Here is a 23,509-nt window from a genome sequence, read left to right as displayed (position 1 = left end):
TTTTTTTGGTCACAGTTTCTTGTTTTGTGTGTGTGTGTGTGTGTGTGTGTGTGTGTTTAATAACTTCCAACTGAAAATTGGACATTGTAATGACTCTAAAATTCTAATTTATTTTCTTGAAAGTGGTTGATTGGTTATTTTACTAACTTATTTGCATTTGAACTGCAAAATTGGTCTACTTCATAGTGTGTAGCCACTGAAATCATGGTGCAGTTTTTATTTTTAATATTTAACTTCTGTTTTTTAGTCTGGCTTTCTAAGGGTGACCCTTGTTTCTGCATTGTTTAATGGTCAGACAATTATTTAGACATAGGTTAGGCTCAGACACCTTGAACCTTGTATTTTCTGTTGCCCAAGCTGTGTGTAGTTGGAGGAACAAATTGAAATCTACAGTAAGTCCTCAGGTCTCCCTTGTCATACATTTTGGCTGCACCCATGGGTCTCCCTGACTCACGTATATTATTTTAGCAGTGACTCAGGGATGTATGAAAAGTTTATTAGCTCAGCCCTTTCATGGCTATCTAACTTCCAAGATTTCCTTCATTACATTTCTGGGTGATCTTCTACCCACACTAAATGGAGTTTATAACTGTTAAGAGGTTAGGTCGATAAAGCTGTAGTTTTTCACTTCCTCTCTAGAACTGATTCCTTGACCTCTACCTTATAAAACTGCATGTTTTCATTTCCCCATCTTAGACCAGATCTATCACCTCCAACAGATAAACTGCTAGTTTTCACTAACAGCCCTCAAAACAATCTCACCATTCCCACAGGTAAAGCTGCGGTTCTCATCACTCAAGCTAAGGGCTTGGGCAGGGAAGGGGAGCCATTGAAGCCCTCAGCAAGATGACCACAGACTCATAGCATTAAGATACAGTAGCAGTTTTGCAAGATTAAACACTTCTCAATTTGTTATGTGTCTGTGGTCATTTTCTAGTGTCTTGAAATGGTTGGTCTTGACCACCCTGCCTAGTTTCATGCTTGTTTTCTTCAGAAGGAAATCACCCAACTTCTTACACCTCCATTCCTGAAGTGAATGTTGAACTGGATTAATTTAATGTTTCTTCCACTCGAATAGTCTAGTGTCCGCAGCTTTTGATTTGGACCAGAAATGTACTGGGGTCAGGAGACCGGTGAAGACACATGGAAAGAGCTCCAGATTTTGCATAAGTCACTGCAAATGTGCAAAAATAAATGAGGAAGCCAGTGTAGCTGAACACTGAGTGGTTTCAGGGCCCAGGTCTAGTGTCAGTGCAGGCCTGAGAGCACTCTCTGAGGGCCTGGAACAGAAGTGTCTGAAAAGGACTCCCCAGCCTTACCTAACACATCTCAGTGCTTCCCATCTTCTCCCCTGGGTCCTTCCCGCCTCCCCTCTGCTGTTCTCATGGATTCCACGACCTAACGACCTACTGACCTACCGTGTGAGAGTGAAAATAGCTGAAAGCAACTTTCACTTCTGCTCAGACATCTGAAACCCGCCAGCAAGGTCATTTCCTTGTTCTTTTCTGAGTTGCTGAGGGAATTGTTTTCGGGGGTTTTTTTTTGGTTTTTTTTTTCCGACCCCTGTTGGAGGTGGACAGAAAGATGAAGTTTTTTTCCACACAATACAAAGGCTGGCTTACCTTGAACCTCCCTTCCCTGAAAACTCTCATATTCCTCTCACTCCAACCTTAATTAAATAGATGAGCCAGCATCAGAGGAAAATGGATTTTTTTCCCTTAGTAAGGCAGATTTCCTGCCACCCACTATATTCTCTGTGTCCTCAGGTCCAAGTACATAAAAGTTGTCCTAAAGTTACTTAATTTGTCCCCACTGATAAAGATATTAGACATAATTAGGCAACAAAACTGGTTTCTTGTTCAGTAAAAGATTCAACTTAGGTGTCTGCCTCTAAGCATTTGCAGGATTCTTAGTCACAAATCATATTCAAAGCCGTCTGTTTCCTTGATAACTTCCCCAATAATCCCTGATGGAGGTATTGGCCCTGCCTCTGTTCCAATACTGTGCTTTGTGGGGACTTCTGTGGCTGCACTTACCCTGCCCTATTATAATGGTCTACCGGACGCCCTTCCCAGGCTCTATAGGCTGAGTCCCTGGTCACGCCTATTTCTATCTCTACCCCTAGCTCTAGTGGGTGCTTACCACACAGCAGACATTCACAAATTCTTTTGTGTTAATTGAATTGAAATCACAGGACTGAATAATCTCCTCTCAAATGATAAGTTTAAGCAGTTTGAGATTCTCTCAACTTGTATTTAATGCTTAGGTCCAACTCTCAGGTGTCAGGAGGTGAACATAATAATAAATTTATAATAGCTACAATTGACTGAGCACAGCCAGATCTGGACACTGTTCTGGTGCCTTTGCTACCAGGAATAGAAAAAGACAAAACATTCTTAAAGACTGGATATGGAACATTGATTAGGCATAGTCACAACAGCTACCAGTTCTTTGGAGTTTACTAAATTCTAAATATTGAAATAGACCCTTTTATGTATTAATCTATTTAGTCTCACAAAAACCTTTTGAGGAAATTAAGCAGATTGTTTCCAAGGAGCCTTAGAACCCGAGAACTCTATGTTGCAATGAACATCTGTCAAAACACTCTTTTCCACCAGGAACTCACAGCAAAGTATTGTCTTAGTTCTAAAATTCAAGGAAAGACACTTCATGAGAAAACAGACTGTGCACTGTGGACCCAGGCCAGGGGTAGAAGCAGGTCTATCTGAATTCTATTTCCTAAGGTTCCCAGACAGAGAGATAGGAGAGGAACCCACTCACTGGGTCCCTTTGGTGCATGGGTCATGAAGCGGGTGATCCCCCCCCCCCGCCAATTTTTTTAAATTAAATTAAAAAAATTAAAAAGAGCCTGACCAGGTGGTGGCGCAGTGGATAGAGCATTGGACTGGGATGCTGACAATCCAGGTTCGAGACCTCGAGGTCACCAGCTTGAGCGTAGGCTCATCTGGTTTGAGCAAAAGCCTCACCAGCTTGGACTCAAGGTAGCTGGCTCAAGCAAGGGGTTACTCGGTCTGCTGAAGGCCCACAGTAAAGGCACATATGAGAAAGCAATCAATAAACAACTAAGGTGTCTCAATGCGCAATGAAAAACTAATAATTGATGCTTCTCATCTCTCCATTCCTGTCTGTCTGTCCCTGTCTATCCCTCTCTCTGACTCTCTCTGTCTCTGTAAAAAATAAATAAAAATAAAAGAAAGAAAGAAAGCAGGTGACCAGTGGCTCACCTGTCTGGCTGGACCAGCAAGTCTCCAGAGGCCATCTCAGCAACCGTCTTGGTCCTGTTGGCCCCTCCGCTGGTGGAGCCCAGGACGGCCCCTAACCACACTAGATGTTCAGGTCCTTTCCCATTGCCTTCATCACTCTCTGCTCCTCCAAGGTTCCACAGCCAAGTGAAGTAGCACATTGAAGAGACCCTGAGGCCAGAATCGATGACTGGCTAGATGGTATAAAAAACAAACAAACAAAAAAATAAGGAAGTAACATTTATTGAGAGCCAATTCTGTGCCCTTTCTCACCCCCATTCTGTCATTTGTGCTCATAGTATCTCATGGGCCAGGTGTTACCAGCACTGTTTGGAAAACCACACCAAACCAACAAGGCTGAGAAAATGGTGGTCCTGGCTAGCACAGACGCACCAGGCAGCAGATCCCAAGCTCCTTCTTGTCTTGCTGACAAGTGCTGCCGGACAGAGCAAAATACCTGGTAGAGTTAGCTTGAAGGTTTACTAACTCTGCCAGACTCTTGTAGGAGAAACACCACTCATGCTGGTAAACCAAAACCCCATGAGAATACTTTATGGTAGCACAGGGCCGGAGGAAGACCAGCTGCTCATGGTCCTTCCTGCTGGGCTGTTTTAGACCACTGGACCCAGCAAGCCCATGGAAGCTTTCGAAGCGCTCAGGAGGGGCGGGGCCCCTTAGGGGAGGTTTGTGCAGCTCTGACTACAGACCGGAGAGCCTATCATCTCTGCCTGGTCTTTGCTTAGTCAGGAAGCCATGAGCTGTGTGTACTGATTGAGATAGCTGTGATGGCCTTTTCCTTTAGGATTATATCATGAATTCCTGGTTATAGTTAGAAGACTGCTGCCCCACAAGGATGCTGAGTGAAGAACTATGGTGAAAAGCCACTGAGCGTTGCCAAGGTAAGTCTATGCATCTTCTGCCTTTTAGACCATCTCATTTCCTTCAACTGTGCAAATAGCACTCTGAGGCCTGTAGCAGGGGAAAGCAGGCAGGAACATCGCTATGGATATTATAGGAGAGAGACAACATTACTATGACCTGAGCCACAGCTATGAATAGATTGCTCCTTCAATGGTTTGTTTTAATTTTAGAGAGTTTTTTTTTATTTATAAGAGTTCATCCAGCCAGGGTAGATTCTGCTTCTTGGACTTTTGAAGCTAGAGAAGGCACAAATATGCCACAGAGGAAAAAGAGACAAGGCTGGGGATATGGTTGGGCACACACGCGCCAGCTGTGTGGGCTCCCGGAAGGTCAGTCAGCCTCCCTGTAGCAGAAGGAAATGATAGCTGCAGGGCAGAGCGGAGGGAGGCTCGCGGTGGCGCATGCGGAGGGTCTGGCTCAAGGGAAGTGATTGGTTGGTTGTTGCTTTTATTTATTTTGTTTTAAAAAAAGGTTTTCCATTTTCCAGACATTGGACTAGGGTGATGGAATAGGTTTAATAATGACCTTTTTAGCTCAGAGATCTATTTGGCCAACTGTGAAAAGAGCAGTTGATAACATAATTTGAGAGAATGTCTAAAATTTCTAAGGCTTTGACAACTTCTTCAGTCATTTCCTAATTGGCCACTGCTTTCACCCTCAACTATCCACATTGCCAAGGAACTAAAAAATCACTATCATTGTGCTTCCATAGTTCTAGAGAAGAATTCCGCACAATACATGTATAGATACTCCTCTTTCCTAGAAGGGAGCTGGGTTCCCCTCACCCTGAGTGAGGCTGGACATGAAGATGAAAAGGGAGAAATGGAAATTCTACAGTGGAGAATCTTGGCCAACATCACTTAGGCAGGTGGTCAAGGTTAACGTCTGAGGGGTAAATCCTATATTGTATAACTTCTGCTGTGATACAAGGAGAAAATACTGCACCTCTGTGTTCTTGTTTCTCCAATGGGTAACCACAGTCTAGTCATGAAAAAATGTCAAACTTCAATCGAGGGACATCCTACAGAATATCTGACTTCAAATTTGTCAAGGTTCTGAAAAATGAGGAAAGATGGGGAAATTGTCTCACATCAGAGGAGAGTAAGAGATGTGACAACCTAACCCTGAGTTCACATCCTGGATTGGACTGAGTCCTGGAACAACAGAAAAGTCATTAGTGAAAATTAGGTAAAATCTGAATAAGGTCTAATATATGAATTGATATCATTGCACCAATGGAAATTTCTTAGTTCTGGCAAACAGACCATGGTGAGGTAAGATGTCAACATTAGGGGAAGCTGAGTGAAGGGTAGATGAGAAGCCTCTATACTATCTTTGTAATTTTTTCATAAACCTAAAATTATACTGCTCACAAAAATTAGGGAATATTTCAAAATGAATATGAAGCTATAAAAAATCCCCTAATTTTTGTGAGCAGTATATTTGAAATTAAAGCAATAAAAAAATGTATACTTGTCCTGCTTTAAAACAGAAGTGGTCAAAATCTAAGCATGTTTGGGAAAATGGACATCCCGGCCCAGCGGTCCCACTCTCTCTTTGGCATTCTGGAACGTAGCAGACCTTTTGCATATTTTCCATTCTCTCTCCCACCCCCACCTTATTCCAGGGAAGCTCTTTATTTCCCTCTCTTGATGGTATTTCTCACCGCTCACTTATTTTCTCATTCAGCATGCATTTTTTGAGCCCTCACTCTGTGCCAGGGGTTGTAGAGCCAGGAACCCCACCTTTTATTGGCCCAGTTGAGCACACTGGGCTGGAATAGGCTCTTGAGCCTCCAAGTGCATACCCAGCTACCCAAACCTGACTCCGCCCTGGTTAGGAAACAGAAGGCCAAGAGTGAAGGCAAGTGGGGGTCCGGACCCTGCCTAAAACACCTGGATGAAATTTGCTGTCCTCTGGGCTCACTCATCCCCACGGAATCTGTGGTCATCCAAGCAACTGTGAGCTGTGCTGGAAAACACTCTTCTTTGAGTAAGCTGTGGCCTTGGGGACCTAGAGTGAGACTACTCCACAGCCAGTTTCTGTTTGAGTGACAACCTGGCCTTGGGAGCTCACTCTGCTGCCCTAGAATCTGCAGCAGCCAGATGAGGCCACCAGGGGCCAGCATCCTTACTTGTGAGCTTCAGGTGTGTGGAGAGGGGACAGGGGACAGAGAAGTTTGACACCCTACGCCCCCTCCCCCCCCACACACACACTCCACAGACACAGAACTGCAGGTGTGCACTTGTTCAGAGGTGATGTCTCAACCAGATTACACAGGTGCTCAGAAGGAGGAAGGAAAGAAAGAGAATCATGAAGCCACAGGAAGATAGTGCTTAGATGAAAATCACGACACTTAGATGAAGATCAAAACTGAAGAGTGGTGATTACCACTGGGCCAAACTGCCTTTCCTGTCACATCTCCTGCTGCCCACACTGCCAACCCACATGCTCTGACTACACCAGCCACGCGCTGCTGCAATGCACCGGCTCATGCCCCTGTGGGCCTCTCTGACTGGCATCGCTGACCCATTTTCTCATCTAGGCAAGTCCCACTTGTTCTGGTTCTCAGGACCAGCACCAATGTTCTCTTTTCTGTCACCAGTGCCCAAATCTATTCCCGTGTCCCCAAGAACCTCCAGCACATGCGTACGGCTATTTGTTTGAGGATCTGTTGCCCCTCAGGTCCAAAGGACAAGGACCAGGTCTGTCCCCCTGATCAGACAGGGACTAGGTCTTCCCTCCATCCTCCTCTAGGTCCCAGCACCCATGACAGTGCCTGACATCGGGTGGGGGAGGGGTACCCTGTGGAATGGTTCATGAGTGAAAGAAACAAGGACAAATTTTTTAATGCACTTGAAGATTAAGACATGAGGAAGAAACCTTGAAGGAGGAAAAGCATGTAGGATGCAATGATCACTCTTAGCCTCTTAGCCATAGTGAGCTCCAGTGCCATCCACACATGGGCTTATAATAAGGGCCCTTGCAGAAGGAGATGGGTCACTAGGTCTCTGGCATGTTCTGCTCCTTTCAAGGCCATGAGTGCCAGAGAAAGGTGATGGCCTTTGGGCCAGCCAATTTTATACCAGAGCCTGGCTCTGCCACGTGTCACAGGAGTGAGTGTGAGCAAATGGCCTAGCTCTCTATGAAATGGGAACAGTTGCATCCAGCTCCAAGCCCAGATGTGAGAACTAAATTGAACGAGATGATCATAGCACAGATCCTGAAGCACAGAAGATGCTCTGCCATGGGCATTGTTGCCCCTGCGTGGCCTGCACTCCCCACTGGCCACTGTGTGGTTCATGCTTCCTCATAAAGGGCTGATAGTTCCAAAACCATGAAGGTTCCCTTGGGAGCCTTGTCATCTCTGGCCCTCGCATATTTTGATACCTGGGCTGCTGACCAGGACCAGGTTGAGGCAAGCAAGGCACCAGAGGCACCAGAGGACAAAATTTAAGAAAGTTCTGACCCTTCATGTTACTTAAGTGTAGGGAATGTTTGTGTATGTTCATGTGGTATCTACAAGGGTATGAGATGCTTTGCACTTAATGAATGAAGTCAAGAGTTGTGACCTCTGTGACCATGGATCCCTGGTGAGTTGCGTGGGTCCCATGTACTCCCTGTACTTGTATGCAAACTTTTGTGGACATGCACACTTTTCTGCAAAGCATTCATCAGATTGTCCCCAAAATTTGCCAGCCCCAAAGTATTTGGAATCACCAAGTTCAATATTTACTAAGGATAATTTAATTTTATCTCTCAGTGTGTTATGGATACAAGAAAGTGAAAAAACAAGAAGCCATGCCTGAGAGGTCCTGTAGCATAGAGGAAGGACCTTTGGCCTGCTGACCAGAGGGCCTGAGCTCAAGGTTCAGTTCTGCCACTTTTTGGCGGTGTTACCTTGAGCAAATCACCAAATGTCTTCATGAAATAACAATCGCTTGGCCTCACTATATACTGGCAGCCTTGCGTACTTCAGGTGGGTGACTTATACTTGGAGTCTTATTTCTTTATTTGTTGATAATAGCACATCGCAGGGTTATAAGGCTCAAACCTCAAAGCCCTAATTCTTTGGTGAATTGAAACTGAAAAGTTCACAATCTAGATTCTATTCAATTCTCTATGTAAGAATTGACCAGAAGAGTCCTTGTAATTTAATAAGGCACATGTCACATTGTAACTTCTAAGACATTTTTATACACAATATTTATTTTGAAATATCAAATAACAAGAGCATGATTTTTCTGTTTTTCAAAAGAGGACATGAATTTAATAAGATTGAAAGACCTGAATCCAGATATGTTGGGTGTTGCCCCTGTACAGAGCTAGTCAGTCTGAGAGACGTATATCTGGATCTCAACACTTGAGCTGTTTAGGAAACCACGTTCCAGAATCAGACTGGGTTGCCCCGTCTTGGAGAGTACGTGCCATCCTAGGCTCGTGCTGAAAGCTGCTATAATAGACGAGGCGGAACACTCAATGTGGCGTTCTTGCAGCCATGCCATTAAGATTGCCACCACTGTTGTACTTGCAACCGCTCTAAGAGGACCCTTGGGCGAATTACTCTTAGGATCCAGACACCAGAATCTCTTGGAGCAACGAATGTCTTACGAACACTGACTCCGTTTTGGATTTCAGAACACCTTGAGCCCAGTTTGCACCTAAGTTTGGAAAATCAACCAAACAAATGAATCCATGATTTGTAGCACTTGCCTATTCCTGTGGTGTAAACATTCCCACCATTGCCAATTTCAAGCAACCAACATGACTTACCTGAACAAGAAGTTAGAAGCAGACATGCAGTAGTGCCGCACCATTACACAGTATTTCCACCATCCAAATACAATTGACGTAAATATAAGAGCAGAGATAATAGTATGATATAGTAAAATAACTAGTAAGTGAGGAAATTTGTTTCCTACTTTTGTTTTTAATATATTCACTTAGTTATATTTTATATAATTTAATTTTAATTTTATACAGTTTAATTTTGAATAATGACATGCTTAACAGATAGCTCACAAAATTCCCCCAACTTTAACAATCGGCTTTTATGGACCCGCACGAGCTCTCCTCAGCACACTGCTAACTGGGGGTCGGAATATCTCAGTGCCAAACTACAGCTCAGCGTCCTGTCTGCATCTGGCTTTGCTGGGCAGAGACAAGTAGAAAATAACCTACCTCCTAGGCTTTCTTGGGTTCTGAGCCTGGCAGAGCTGGTCCAGGCATCCCAGATGTCCTGCTGCGTACTTGGTGGCAGAGAAAGATGGAGTGTACACTGCCCTAGATAGAGACACTCTCCTGATAGCCATCATGTCCCTTTCCAGTTGCTGCAGTTGGTGACCTAACTGAAGGAGAGCATGGTCCCCGCATAAGTTCCATAAAGCCTATGAGCTTCCTGACTTGTAAGCATGCTTCAAAGGACAGGAGCAACCCTTCTGCAAAGAGTGTTTATGGCTTTTATTGGATTTTATCAAATTCGGAAGGTTTGAGGCTGCAAGCATGGGAAAGCTTGGCTTCTGGTTAACTCCCAAGGGGAGAAGGCAGCTGTTCGGTATGTCCCTTGGTCAATGTGGGATTCTCTTCCTGCTCCAAGTTCCATTCCTGGGAGTCATTTGTCACCAGGGTCGGCTATAAGTACGAGGCAGAGATGTTTCTAGAGTGGACCAGGACTCAGTGAAATACAGAGTTCTCCTTGTCAGTAACTGTCTGAGGCTGAGGTCGGCAGGGAGACACCTGCTCATGTCTCTCTTGACAATTAGGCCTGGCGGCCCTATCACAGGTGCCGAGGAAGGGAGGGGTCACTGCGCCCATCCTGCCGCCGGGGCCTCACCTCAGTCGAAGCTGCTTGCTTCCTGGGCTGCCAGGGAAAGGGTTCAGTGCCCACAGTCCCTCCTGTTAAATACATCTTTTCAGGCCCCTTCGTTTTACATTGTCACCAACACAACTAGTAGGAAATGAAAGTAACACCCCCGGAGGCTCAGAGGTAAGAGGACAGGCTCTTTGACTGACATGTCCCTTGGAGTTTGGGCCCTTGGGGAGATCTCATTTGCCTGTGCAATAGTTTCCTTACAGAAGGTCACACTCCTCTGTGGCACAGGAAAGGCCCCTTGATGAAGGTGAGCGCAGACAATGACTGTAACATTCATTGCACCCATGACGAATGGTGCCGTGACGCTCATCTCAGGGGCTTGGAGACTTCTTTTGAAAAATCAGGCTCCTCTAACTGCTGCCTGCACAAAAGGCCACTCTCTTCTGATATGTACCCCTCCCTTTCCCCCTCTCTCTCCCCCTCCCTCTCCCTCTCCTCCTACTCAATTCTGTGCTATATGTAAGAAAAAGGACATCTCCCCATTCGGTCTTCCTTTTCCTGTCGTTTGGAAAACTTGTAGAAACTTGAGTGGAGAAAAAGGCATAAAGAAGAATGGGGGACAGATATGGGCCTTTTAGGAGCTGGCTTTGTCCACATATATGAGGTTGTCATAGTTTTATATCTAAGGTCTTTGATGAATCTTCATGGTTAACTACTTTATAGTTCGTTGTGCTGGGCAGGGCTGAGAGCCGGTCTGCACTGAGCACCTGCTCAGCAAGGTTTCCAGGGCAGTGACTTGCTCTGTGACTTCAGCTAAGGTAGCGAGAAGCGTGCCTCCACCTACCACCCCATACGACTTGTCCTGAGGAGGGGGCGCTGGCAGTTTAGGCCTTGGGTATCCTGATGCTTTTTGGCAGGTGGGGAAGGGCAAGGGGTCTATTGTGGACCCTGTTTTAAAGATTTTATAACAAGGAAAAAATAAAATCTCCCCAGGAAAAAGGGTTATTGATGTGGGGCATGCACATACCCAGACATGGACACATATAGACACACATAGGCATATATACACATGGACACACACACACACACTCACATAAAGACACATAGCACATACAGATACAGACAGGCACACACACAGACACACGCACCTATCAAAAACAACAAACCACCCACCACAACAAATGTCATTGTAACAAAGGTGAATGAATAAATTCCCATACAGAAATTCCCACGCCTCATCCATTTGGTAGAAATCCAGTCGGTGGAGCACCATCCTCTTCAAAGTCCTTCTCATTCTTCACTTCTTCTATCGCACAAGATTTCTGTTGTCAAATGGCAAGACATTACTGTCTTCTACTCTGAGGGGGCCTGGAGGAGGCAGAGAACACCCACCTCCTACACCCTCCAGCCCAGAGCCGAGCCTGACAGGTGTGTGGCCAGCAGCTCCACGGGGGTGGCTGGAGCCAGGGGAGAGGCCACAGTGTAGTGGACAAAAGAGGTGAAGAAGGCTCTAGGTCTACTCTGTCCCTGGGGCTGGCATTCCTTTACCTGACTACACACAGAGGAGGCCAGGTCTGAACTGCTCAGAAGCCTGCCTTTCAGCCCTGCTGAGAGTGACTGACCCCCCGGTGTCTCCAGGAGAAAGGTTCTTACTGCAGAAGAAACTTGAAGTGTGGGGTAAGCAGGCATCTTAGCAAAGGCCAGAGGTGAGCCTGGAACAATGCTCCAAAGAGAAACTTTAAAGGGTCAGGAGCCCGGTGACCCCAGTGGAGTTACAACATCAAGCTCAAGAGGCTGGCAAGTGCTTAGAATTTAGGAGTGGGTAATCAGAAAATTCCAGTGGGTAGAATTGAGGGTTTAGGGGTATACAGAACCCATGTGGAGATAAAGCCGAGAGGGTGTCTAAGATCAACCAGGCCCGGGGTACAGAGGGCTATCGCAAGACAGAACAGTCCTTACATTAGGAAAGGAGCAGAGGAGCAGGAGCCTGGAACAAGGTGGGGTGGGGGTGGGGGAGAAACCAGGACCACTGGGAACAGAGAGCCCAGGATGCTAGTCCATGCCAAGCTAGTTTTGTCCCCAAGACAGCATTTCTACAACTGGGCACTGGCCTCACCATCTTGGCAGGTGACTTCCTCTCTCTTGGCTCAGGTTCCAACCCTGACAAACAAGGGTGCAGACTAACTAACCTCTGAGCATTCTTTCCAGTCAACCCTGTGATGGGTCCACTTGCCATGTAAGACACACTGGGCAAAACTCGAATAGCTGCCAGTACTTGAGTGCCAAGTAATGTGCCAGGTGCTTTGTGCACATGCATTCATGTGATCCTCACAACAACCCTGTGATGTCATCAGGAACCTGCCCAGGGCTCCAGGCTGGAAAGCCAGAGCCCAGATGTTGACTTAGGTCACGTGACTTCAATCCAGTGCTTTTACCTCTCCACTAGACAGTCTATTGATCGTTCATCATGTGCGGAGCACGGATCAGGGTGGTACAGAAAAGCACTGGAAGCTTCTCTCACATGCTGCCAAGGTGAACACTGCACACGTGCTGTGCAATCTGCCCTGGCTTGCAGACAGGAGCACAGTGACTGGGCAGAAATGGAAAGCCAGGGACAGAGAGGCTCGAGACATGTTCACATGGCATCCAGAAACCTCTGCCCGAGGAAGCTTCTATTTCTCTAGAAGGCCTCTGGCACAGTCTTCCCTGAAGAATCAACCCTCTAGAGACGGCCTGTCTTGTCCTGGGCTGGGTCAGTACAAGCCAACTTCCTTAGCCTTTCTTGGTGGGTCTCACCCCTGTGTACCCACTACCCAACCTCCTTGCTGTCACCTTTCACTTCTCCATTGCTCCCATATCCATCCAGCCTTTGGGATCAGTCCTGTCCTGAATTCTCCCTGCCTCATGGTCTCCTGGCTCTGAAATTATCAGCCATTGTCATTACTTATCACAACACGCAGAAGCCAGACTCGCATGAAGCCCTGCAGGTGCAGAAGCCAGAGTCGCTGTGAAGTCAGACGTGCTCACCCATCCTTCTTACTTTGATCGGTCTGTGACAAGGCTGTCACACAGATCCTGCCATGCTCTTTGGAGCCATTAGTAAAGGGAGCCACTCGCTGAGGGCCGGAAGAGCCTCATGGAGGAGCTGCAGAAGGAGGGGTTCACAGGAAGCAGCACTTTGGGAAGGAAATGTCATGACTGCAGGATGTGGACGACCACTGTTCTTACTGTGTGTGTCCCACTGGCTGCAGGTGCCAGAACCCAGATGTGAGAGAGGCAGTCAGGGGCACGGCATGAGGGGGTAAGGCAGGCCGTGAGGTCGAGCTGCACTGCAGCCCGCGCTGCTTACTCAGGACCAGTGTGCTGACCTGACACTTAGGAAGGCCAAGCGTCCTGATGGGTGAAGCTGCTGCCTCTTCTGTAGGTTATTCTTCAGAAAGCTGTTCATTATTTTTTTCTGGTTGGCTGTTATGAGAGTAGCTAACCTCCCAGCACCCATGGTTTCCCCATGGGGCTCCCCTGTCTGTTTCCAGCACCAACAAATGGCAGTCAGGCCCCAGACATAGTTTGGGAGGGACACTAAAGCCATCCCACCAGGACGGGGTTTGTGGCCCTGGGCAAGTCATTTACTTCTTCTGTCTCTGTGCATCAGCCTACTTGTGGACGGTGTGAATCTGAACCTCAGAGGCTCACATAGATTTAGACCAGAAATTCCTCGTGCTGTTTGCAAGAGCCAGTTGCCCCACCAGCCCAGACTCAGAAGCTGAGGACCTCAACCGTGCAGGGTCTGCTGGGAACATGGGCGGACGCTGGGAACAGTGAAGGCGCGCTCACTGCAGGTTTGAGGTTTGTGCTTGTCCAGGCCTGCGGGGCTCTGATCGGGTCTTGTGGGGCTTAGTCTGCCTTCTCATCCTGCTCAGGAGGGAAGCCAATTTCTGAGCTGCCAAGAGTTAGAAGATCAGCCGCAGCCATTTGGAAGAACAGGCTGTTTTGTACGGATTTATCATTTATCTCCTTACTTTAAATTATATAATACCAAAAAGTTGTTTTGAAAACATACAACCCATCAATAATTCCACCAAGCTCACGTTTTTACCCAAGAGCTGCTTGTCTTGGTTCATATGATGCACTTCTTCATTGCCGGAGTGATGAAAGATTTATGGCTTTGGATTCTGCTTTGTTTTCTTTCTTTCTTTTTTTTTTTTCATCACAACTTAGGCATCGTTCCCATGGCTATGTGTCTTCACAATGGTAATTTTGAGGCTGCAATAATATTTCATTGTGTTAACTCTATTTCATCATTTCAACTAGACATTTAGTCACTTCCCCTTTTTTTGAACACTGGAGAGAACTATGATTAAAAGCAAAATAACGTGTAGTTTGCAAAGCCGTTCTGAACATCGCCACGTTGCTGGATACTGTTGTTTCCTAATCCCTTCAAGGAAGGACAATGATATAGCGAGATGAATGCTCATATTAGGGGGGAGTGGGTGGACTTTAAATTGATGATGATAGTGGCCTGAATTTTTCATCTTCTCTCATCTAGTTCCCTGTTGTCAGCAACTATATTTGCTGGTTAGGATTACTGATGTGGTCTTTGGCCAGAGAACCAACTTTCCTTTCTGTGAAATGAAATGATTCATAAGGAAACAAAACCCAAGTGTTTGGCCCATAGTCTAAACCAAGGTTCTTAATCAGAGGTCCATGAATCGTTGTGGGTGGGGAGGGATCCTAAAACTGGACACAAAATTTGACATGTATGTGCATAACTGTATTTACTGGGGAGAGTATCGGTAGGCTCGCCAGATTCTCAAAGTAGCTGTGACCCCAAAACTGTTTTGAAAAACAACTGATCTCTCTCTACCCATTCCCTGCTTCCTTTTGGGAAGCTGGGATTAAAATGAAAGAATTCTAAAGATAGGAGTCTACATCCAGAGCTCCAGCCGTGGGTTGGGAAATATACTATACACAATTTATGGATAAGGAAACTGAGGCTCTGAAGGACTTCCAAGGGCACACAGCTGGCACGTAAGAAACCTTGGATTTGAACCTTCCCTGACAAGTCTGTGTGTGCATACCTGTTATGCTTAAGTACCTTTGAGTTAAGAGAGTCACTTCTATTTTTATTAATACTTCTTCAACCAAAGGTAATTGCCAATGTGTTAAAGAGATTCTATCATGATCAAGGCCACCCATGGTTCTTAACTAAAGGAAATGTTTGGGCATTTTTTAAAGCTTTGCATTTCTCTCCAAAGAGTCAGGCTGACACAGAAATATTTGTGGTTGGTTAACTGTTCTTTCCTGCTACAAGCATTAACCATAGGAGGTGAACTGTGTTTATCAAACTGAAATGTTATCACTCAAGGTTTAAGGAGCCAAAATAACTTTGAAATTCAAGAGACCGAATTCAACAGTTCAAACCAATGGGTGGGAGACTTCGGCGCACAACTTCCTAAACACCGTTGGGTCTTTTCAAATATATGTTTTTATTAACAACAAACTGTTTGGCACCAGCAAGTGATTTTTGGCTTCCCAAATGTGTTTGATTTCCTTCTCTCTTAGTAATCCTCTTCCAAATCTCCTTAAACTCAAGTATGCATACCAGGAGGCAAAGAAGATGGGGCATAATTCAATTTCATATCTCCTTGCTTCCTTCATGATTCTCTGCTAAATTAACCAATTATTACTACCAAAAACTGGTAGGTTTAAAGGAGAAAGACTTTCTGCCATATAGGAAATAAACACGCAATAAAAGATTAAATTTTATCTTGGGCATCTTAGATATAATACATTAAACATTAGATCAATGATGTGCCTTAGGGGCCCTAAAGTTCTGGTTAGCGATCAATAATCAGGGTATAGAAGAACACTGGATTTGGTATAAATGCTATCTTTCTAATATTGTTCTTGGTAAATTAATCTGCTTACTCTTCATGACAGTGGATTATTGAGAGGAGGCAGATAAGTAGGCATTTACTTATACTTAGGTTTTCCTAAATAAATTGATTGTTTGATTCATTCGTTCATTTAAAAGAAGAGAAGGAATTACTGCATATCTCATGTTCCGAATGCTGAGATGGGCCCTGAAGATACAAAGATGAAAAGAAATAAGTAGCCTCTTCCCTTGAGGCACCCACAAGGAGTCTAATTTAGAAGGCAGACATTAAACAAGAGGCCCAGTAGACTGTGACAGGTGTTATAGGAAGTGCTGTGGCCAGAGGAGTGGGTGACTTCATGGACACAGGTACCAGGAAAGTCTCCCCAGAGTTGGTGATGGCTGGACTACGTCTTGAATGAAGACTAGTTCTTCCATCAGACCCCACAACATCCAAAGAAATTACATTAACTGTTCCTTTAGCTTTTTTTCCTGAACTTTTTATAATTTCTTAATGTGATCTAATTACTATCATCATTAGCGTATATAAATCTTCATTTTAAACACTGCATTGAAATCAACGTACAATGGATGTCCCAGTTATCCCACAGGGATGTGTGGATAATCCGAAAGACTGATGGTTCTAAACTTTTAAGCTTGATAATTCTGGTCTCAACAGAGATTTTTATATGATACTCTATAATTTATGTTACATAAATGATATCATATGATTCTTCCAGACAAGCAGAAAACATATTCCCAGCTCCATTTTATAGATAAAGCAACTCAGAGAGATTTTAAAATCTTGCCCAAACCACATAGGTTTCTAAATAAATACACATAATTGTTTCTTGATGATTTTGGGGGTTACTAGTATAATATGTTACTGTGTCATGCTAAAATAATAATAACTGACATTTACTGAGTGCTTACTATGTGTTAAGGTACCATTCTAAGTACTTCATATATGTCATTTTATTCAATATAAAATCATTCAGAAACTTCCTAGATTTTTGTCTCTTTTGCCTTTGCCTCATCTTATAGAAAAGCCCAGATTATTCACTTTCAGGTCTTTCTGGGCAACATAATATGATTGTTTTCTAAAAAACTAATTATGTATTCAAGAAAGGCTGAAGCAAGATTCTCTCAAAAGTTTTTTTTTGTTCTGGATAGAATATTTATTTTCATGCTTTATCACATTTGACCTGATCCCCCCTTTATCCCTGGATGAGCCTCTGGTGTGGAACCCCAGCAGGGCGCGATTGTCCCAGGGTCAGTCCACACTCTGGGCCTGGCTGAGGCTACTAATAACACTGTGTGTCGGCTCAGGAACCCGGACCCTCAGATCTTACAGTGAGTGCCCCTGGGCTGAGAGGTGGAGATGGCAAAAGCAGGGGAATGAAGCTGAGGGTGGCAGAAACGAAGACTGGTGATTCGTGGACCATGAAGCAGGCAGAGAGGGAGCTGAGAGGGGAAGAGAAACCAGAGCATCACTCTAATAGGATCTCCAGGTCAGCGCCTTGGGTTCCTCTAGGTAATGAGAATGCAGGGGCTCCACCTTCATGTCTCATCCTCGTTCTCTGCAGCTCTGAGCAGAGCCCAGGTTACCACCTAGACCCTGCTGCACCTGTGTTCCCCATAAATCTACAGTGGAATCTTGGAGAGCTAGGGGCCACATGGGGATTATCCACCTAAAGCCCACGTCTTACAGACAAGGGGACAGAAGCAATGAGATGAAGTGGCTCACTCAAGATTGCATCATGAATAATCCAATGATGCCCCTCAGACATTACAAGATGCTACAATGCCCTCTAAACAGCCAGAAAGAGGTAGCTGTGCTCAAACAGGTGGGGACATTGATTAAGTTCCATGGGATTTAAACGTGGTGAGCTGGCAGACTAGTCATCCAATATTGCATAAAAAGGCTCTGGATAAACAAGATGTGGGAAGCCAGACAGATCACTACCCGTCCCAGTTGGGTTTCAGAGTTTACCGTAACTTGGAGAAGTCTGTGCCTTGGAGAATGTTTAACTCATTGGCCTGTCTTTTGTGAGAGAAATCGTTGGAATTTTTTTATAGGTCATAGTGGCTCTAGTATTTTAATATACTGAACCTCATAAAAGCTATAATAAATATAAAAAAATGAAAGCAGGGTCTCAGATATTTGTATACCCATGTTCATTGTAACATTATTCACAATAGCCACGGTTGAATGAATATATTCAAATTTGAACCCACGCTGTGACATGGATGAAACTTGAGGACATTATGCTAAATGAAATAAGCCAGAAACTAAAGGACAAATTTGGAATGTTTCCACTTACATGAAGTATCTGTAATAGTCAAATTCATAGGGACAGAAAGTAGAATGGTGGTTGCCAGAAGGTGACGAAGTGGAAAATGAGTTTTTCTTTAATGAGCACGGAGTTCCAATTTTGCAAGCCAAAAAGTTTCTCAAGATTGGCTGCACACAGTCTGAAGATACTTAGTATTACTGAATTGAAATTTAAAAGTGAATATAATAGATTTTATGTTAAGTGTATTTTACCACAATGTAAATTTAAAAAAAAAAAGAAGAAGAGGAGGAGGAGGAGGAGGAAGGAGAAGAAGAAGAAGAAGAAGAAGAAGGGGAGGAGGAGAAGGAGAAGAAGAAGGAGGAGGAGGAGAAGAAAAAGAAAGAGGAGGAGGAGGAAGAAGAAGAAGAAAAGGAGGAGGAGGAGGAAGAAGAGGAAGAAGGAGAAATAGAACTGAATAGAAGGTATTTCTGGGCGTTGCTTGAGGTAGGCTAAGAGATGTTTTGTAGACCTTTGTCTCTGGTGCGGGTGCATGCGTGTGCACCTAGGTATGCTCTACCTTGCAATGTGCAGTGTACTTCTTAATGATGGTCATAATAAAAAGAAAGAAGAAAGAAATTTTGGCAAAGCCTGCGTTGGACCACCTGAGAGCATGCAGCGCAGTGAGACCTCCCCTGGCCTGTGGCACAGCAGACAGCAGCTCAGAAACGCAGCTGCTATTGCTCTGTTGTTGTCACTTCCCAAGGGACCTTCTTATTATTATTCTTTTATTTTAATTTAAAAATTTTTCTTAAGTGAGAAGTAGAGAGACAGAGAGACAGACTCCCACATGTGCCCCGACTGGGATCCACCCAGCAAGCCCCCTATGGGGCTACGCTCTGCCCATTTGAAGCTATTGCTCCATTGCTTGGCAACTGAGGCCATGGGGCCATCTTCAGTGTCCAGGGCCAACTGAGCCATGGCTGTGGAAGGGGAAGAGAGGGATAGAGAGAGAAGGGAAAGGGGTAGCGATGGAGAAGCAGATGGTTGCTTCTCCTGTGTGTCCTGACTGGGAATCGAACCCCGGACTTTCACATGCCGAGCTGACGCTCTACCACTGAGGCAATCAGCCAGGGCCAAGGGACCTTCTTCTTGATCTACTCAAGAAACACTTGCAAATGTCTATTGAGAGAAAGAGAATCTAGGAGGGCTTTGTACACTCTTTATCTTCTCCCATTTTCCCAAGAAAACTCAATGGATGTGGGAGAGAAGGAAATAATGACTATTTAGCATACTCAATAACTGTGGAAGGAGGTAAGGAAGGAAAGAGGGAGGGAGGGGAGGAGGAAGGAGGAAGGAGGGAAGCAGGTGGGAATAAAGATAGAGGTGGTTTCGATTCCTCAGACGTACTGATTTTATGCAAATCCTCTGTGACCTCAGAAAGCTAAGAGCCTCCTTTGGAAGCCTTCCAAGGGCTTGAACAGGAGTCTGGAAACCTCTAGTTTGTTCAGTAGAAGCGACAGAGAAAAACCCCACGGGCTGCTGGGCCTTCTGGAGTGCACATAGCTGTCCTCCTGCAGAGCGGGGCTGGAAACTGCCCTGCAGCCATGCCCAGCAGGCAGATGTTCTTTCTCTGATGACTGTAGAAAGAAACCTAATGAAAGAGAAAGTGTGGGGTTTAATGAAGCAGCTACCATTAGCACCTGGTAACTTTTATAAAGTGCTGCACATAAGATGCCTGCGTCCCTCACAGCGGCTCCCTGATAAGGAGAGTGAGCTCAACCAGGAAGAAGCAGAGCACTGACTTAAATGCATTCGTTGTGATTTAACAATCCCTACTCTTCCTGTGATCCTGGGAAAAGTGATGACTACATCTGGGCCATGAGGGGAAAGGTGATGACTAAAATGAGGCTGGGAGTTCATCCTGATGTATCATTTATGTGAGAGCCAGCGCCTGCCTGTGCTGACGGCAGAGCTCTTGGCCCTGTTACACTGTGGAGTCCTGCTCCCCTAGGCCCAACAACGGGACCGAGTACAGGGCCCCTTGCAGAGCTGAGAAGGACTTCTAAAAGGCCAGAGGAGTACGTTTTACCCACATCTGCAGCAGCAACCAGGGCAGCCCAGCCCTGTGCCTGTAGAGATGAGGGGACTTCCCAGAGGAGTCATCAAACAGAAGTGGGAGGAGGGTATTCTCGGCTGGCTGGCTGTCAGTGAGGGCCATGCATGCCAGCCGCTCCAGAGCTCACTTTACAGACAGGGAAACTGAGGCTTGGAGAGGGTAAGAAAATACGCAGGGTCCACCGCCTGGTTGAATCCAGTTGTCCTAGGGAGAAGTAGTTCCTCACAGGGAGGAAGGATAGATACTGTTCTGGCCTAGCCTGGGTGCTTGGGGACCGCAGGCGGGCTCACACAGTGCTGCTGGCATCTCCCGTTGTCATAGTCCTTCTGGAAAGCAATGTGACAGTTTGGATGAGGAATCCTGAAACAGTTTCATAGTATTGGTATAAAGCTTCAGTAAAAGGGGGATCTGAAATGTAGGCAGCAATTTACTTATTTATTTTATTTTTATTTTTTTCTGAAGCTGGAAATGGGGAGAGACAGTCAGACAGACTCCCGCATGCGCCCGACCGGGATCCACCCGGCACGCCCACCAGGGGGCGTCGTTCTGCCCACCAGGGGGCGATGCTCTGCCCCTCCGGGGCGTCGCTCTGCCGCGACCTACCAGAGCCACTCTAGCGCCTGGGGCAGAGGCCAAGGAGCCATCCCCAGCGCCCGGGTCATCTTTGCTCCAATGGAGCCTTGGCTGCGGGAGGGGAAGAGAGAGACAGAGAGGAAGGGGGAGCGAGGGTGAAGAAGCAAATGGGTGCTGCTCCTATGTGCCCTGGCCGGGAATCGAACCCGGGTCCCCCGCACGCCAGGCCGACGCTCTACCGCTGAGCCAACTGGCTAGGGCCTGTAGGCAGCAATTTATACAGAAATGTTAAATATAGAAAAAGAAAAAAATTTTTAATGTGTTGTAAGTTTGAATGATACAAAAGAGCCTACAATGTAGTTTTAAATAAGAGTCTGTACAGTAATAACAACTAATACACATTTAGAGGCTATTGAGCCCCACACCATGCTGAGGACTTGAACTTGCTAATACCCTCAACAACCCCGTGAGAAAGTTCTTAGTATTTTACTGACTGGGAAAATGAGACGTCAAAAGATAAAGAAAGTTGACAAATGTAATGTAGTTTATAAATTACAAAGTCAGGATTTAAATCCATTTTAAAGGCCCCACTTTAGACCATGCTCCATACTGACTTCAGCTTCGTAAAAGTTTTTAAATGTTTGTATCTGCCCCCTCCCGAAAAGATCAAGAAGAGATACGCCAAAATAGCAACAGAGGTGTTGAAATTATGGGAAATTTTCTTTTTTCTAATATCATATATGTAATTTTTTTCTATTATGAGCACATATTTTCATTCAAAATTTTTGAGTTTTATTAAAAAAATAAGCACTGGCTGGTTGGCTCAGAGGTAGAGTATTGGCCCAGCGTCTGGAAGTTCTGGGTTCAATTTCCGGTCAGGGCACACAGAAGAAGCATCCATCTGCTTCTTCACCCCTCCATCTCTCCCTTTTCTCTCTCTCTCTTCCCCTTCTGCAGCCATGGCTTGATTGATTGGAGCAAGTTGGCCCCGGGTGCTGAGGTTGGCTCAATGGCCTGGCCTCAGGTGCTAAAATAGGTCACTTGCCAAGCAATGGAAGAGTGGCCCTAGGTAGACAGAGCATTGCCTTATAGGGGGCTTGCCAGGTAGATACTGGTAAGGGTACATGCAGGTGTCTGTCTCTTTGCCTCCCCATCTCCAATAAAAAAAAAAAAAAGGTTATCACACATAAGACTTCAGATGAATAAATGATAAATAAAATGAGGTGTATTTACATAACGAAATAGGATAAAACCAAAACTAGAAAAACTAGGGATCCAGGTAGCCTCTCAAAAACACAATTTCAGGTAAAAAAAAAAAGCAAACTGTAAAAAGGTCACATGCACTATGAAACCATTTTTGCAAAACATGCAAAGCAAAAGTGTATATTGTTTGTGGCTGTTCATACATATAACTGCACAAAATCACTAACTTCAAGATAACGATTACTTTTGAAGACCAAGACGGGAAAATAATGCTCAAGTTTTAGTTGTATCTGTGACATAAAAAGGGAGAAGAAAGAAAAAAAAAAAGAGAACTGAGAAAGTGTGACAAAATATTAGCATCTATTTAGTATTAGTGTTGTTACATTAGTTTCTGTGCTCTTATACATGTAAGAAATTAATAATTAACAGTAAAAAATTTAAACTAGTTTTATATTTCTATAAACCTAGAGTAGGGAAGAAATTTCTAAGTGTGAACATCAAAGACAAAGATTGGTGAGAAAGATTAATAAATTAGCTAGATAATGATGATAACCTTTGTGTACAATAACAACATGGAAAAGCTAAATAAATTGAGAAAAATATTTGTAATGTATATGAGAAATAATGTATAAATCAAATACAGAAATCATATAAAGAGCTCCTATATGTCATTAAGATCATGATAAATATCTCAATGTAAAGTGAGCAGAAGGCATGGACAACTAATTTAATATGAAAAACACAAGTGGTTGAAAAATATATAATAAATATTAACAGCAAATGAAATTAAAACTATGTTGTTTATCACCTGTTATTTAGCAGATTGACAAAGATTTCTTTAAAACTTGATAAAAAGCCTTTGACAAAGAACCAGGGAGAAGAGCTTTCTTCGTTGTGAGAATGCACATCAGCATTACATTTGTGGAAACCCATTTAACATCACAGATGAGGACCCTTAAAAATGTGCATCTTCTTTGTCTTATTAATTCCACTTATAGAAAAATAGTTTTGAAAATATTGGAGCAAAAACTAAATATCTATTTTACGAAGATGTTTATTACTGGTTTGTTACAGGTTTCAAAGGCTGAAAATAACTTATTTGACCAATAGTGGTTAAATAAAGTAATGTTAAGTCTTTGCAATGGCATGTAGCTAGTAATATTGCTTCCAAAATTTTGGTACTTATATATAGTTTACACTCTACTGTTTGCTGAAATAACTACATCCTAATCTATATAAACAGCTTGGCCCCATTTTTTAAAAGATGGATATGCATATATGAAAAATGCTAGAAATTCATCACTGAAATGTTCACAGTGGCTGTCCATACATGGTGGCGTTGAGTGTGATTTTTATTTTTCCCTTTGCATTGACCTGGATTTTCTGATTTTCAGCATGTGTGTATTACCTGCGTAAAAAAATTAAGTTAGGAAAAAAAACATAACTTTTTAAGTAAATTCACTTAGTAAA

General features: G+C 44.4%; 1 protein-coding gene across 1 annotated transcript in view; it reads left to right on the top strand.

Moving 5' to 3' along the window:
* Positions 1-4,026: 4,026 nt before the first annotated feature.
* Positions 4,027-23,509, top strand: part of BLK (BLK proto-oncogene, Src family tyrosine kinase) — a 53,563-nt gene continuing 34,080 nt past the window's right edge. Inside the window, exon 1 of the mRNA XM_066360947.1 lies at positions 4,027-4,162. The gene's annotated coding sequence lies outside the window, so the exon portion shown is untranslated. The remainder of the gene's footprint in view (positions 4,163-23,509) is intronic.

The sequence above is a fragment of the Saccopteryx leptura genome, chromosome 1, assembly GCF_036850995.1.
Source record: "Saccopteryx leptura isolate mSacLep1 chromosome 1, mSacLep1_pri_phased_curated, whole genome shotgun sequence".
Taxonomy (NCBI): Eukaryota; Metazoa; Chordata; class Mammalia; order Chiroptera; family Emballonuridae; genus Saccopteryx; species Saccopteryx leptura.
Note: the sequence above shows the minus strand (reverse complement) of the source record. Positions and strands in the feature narration are given on the sequence as shown.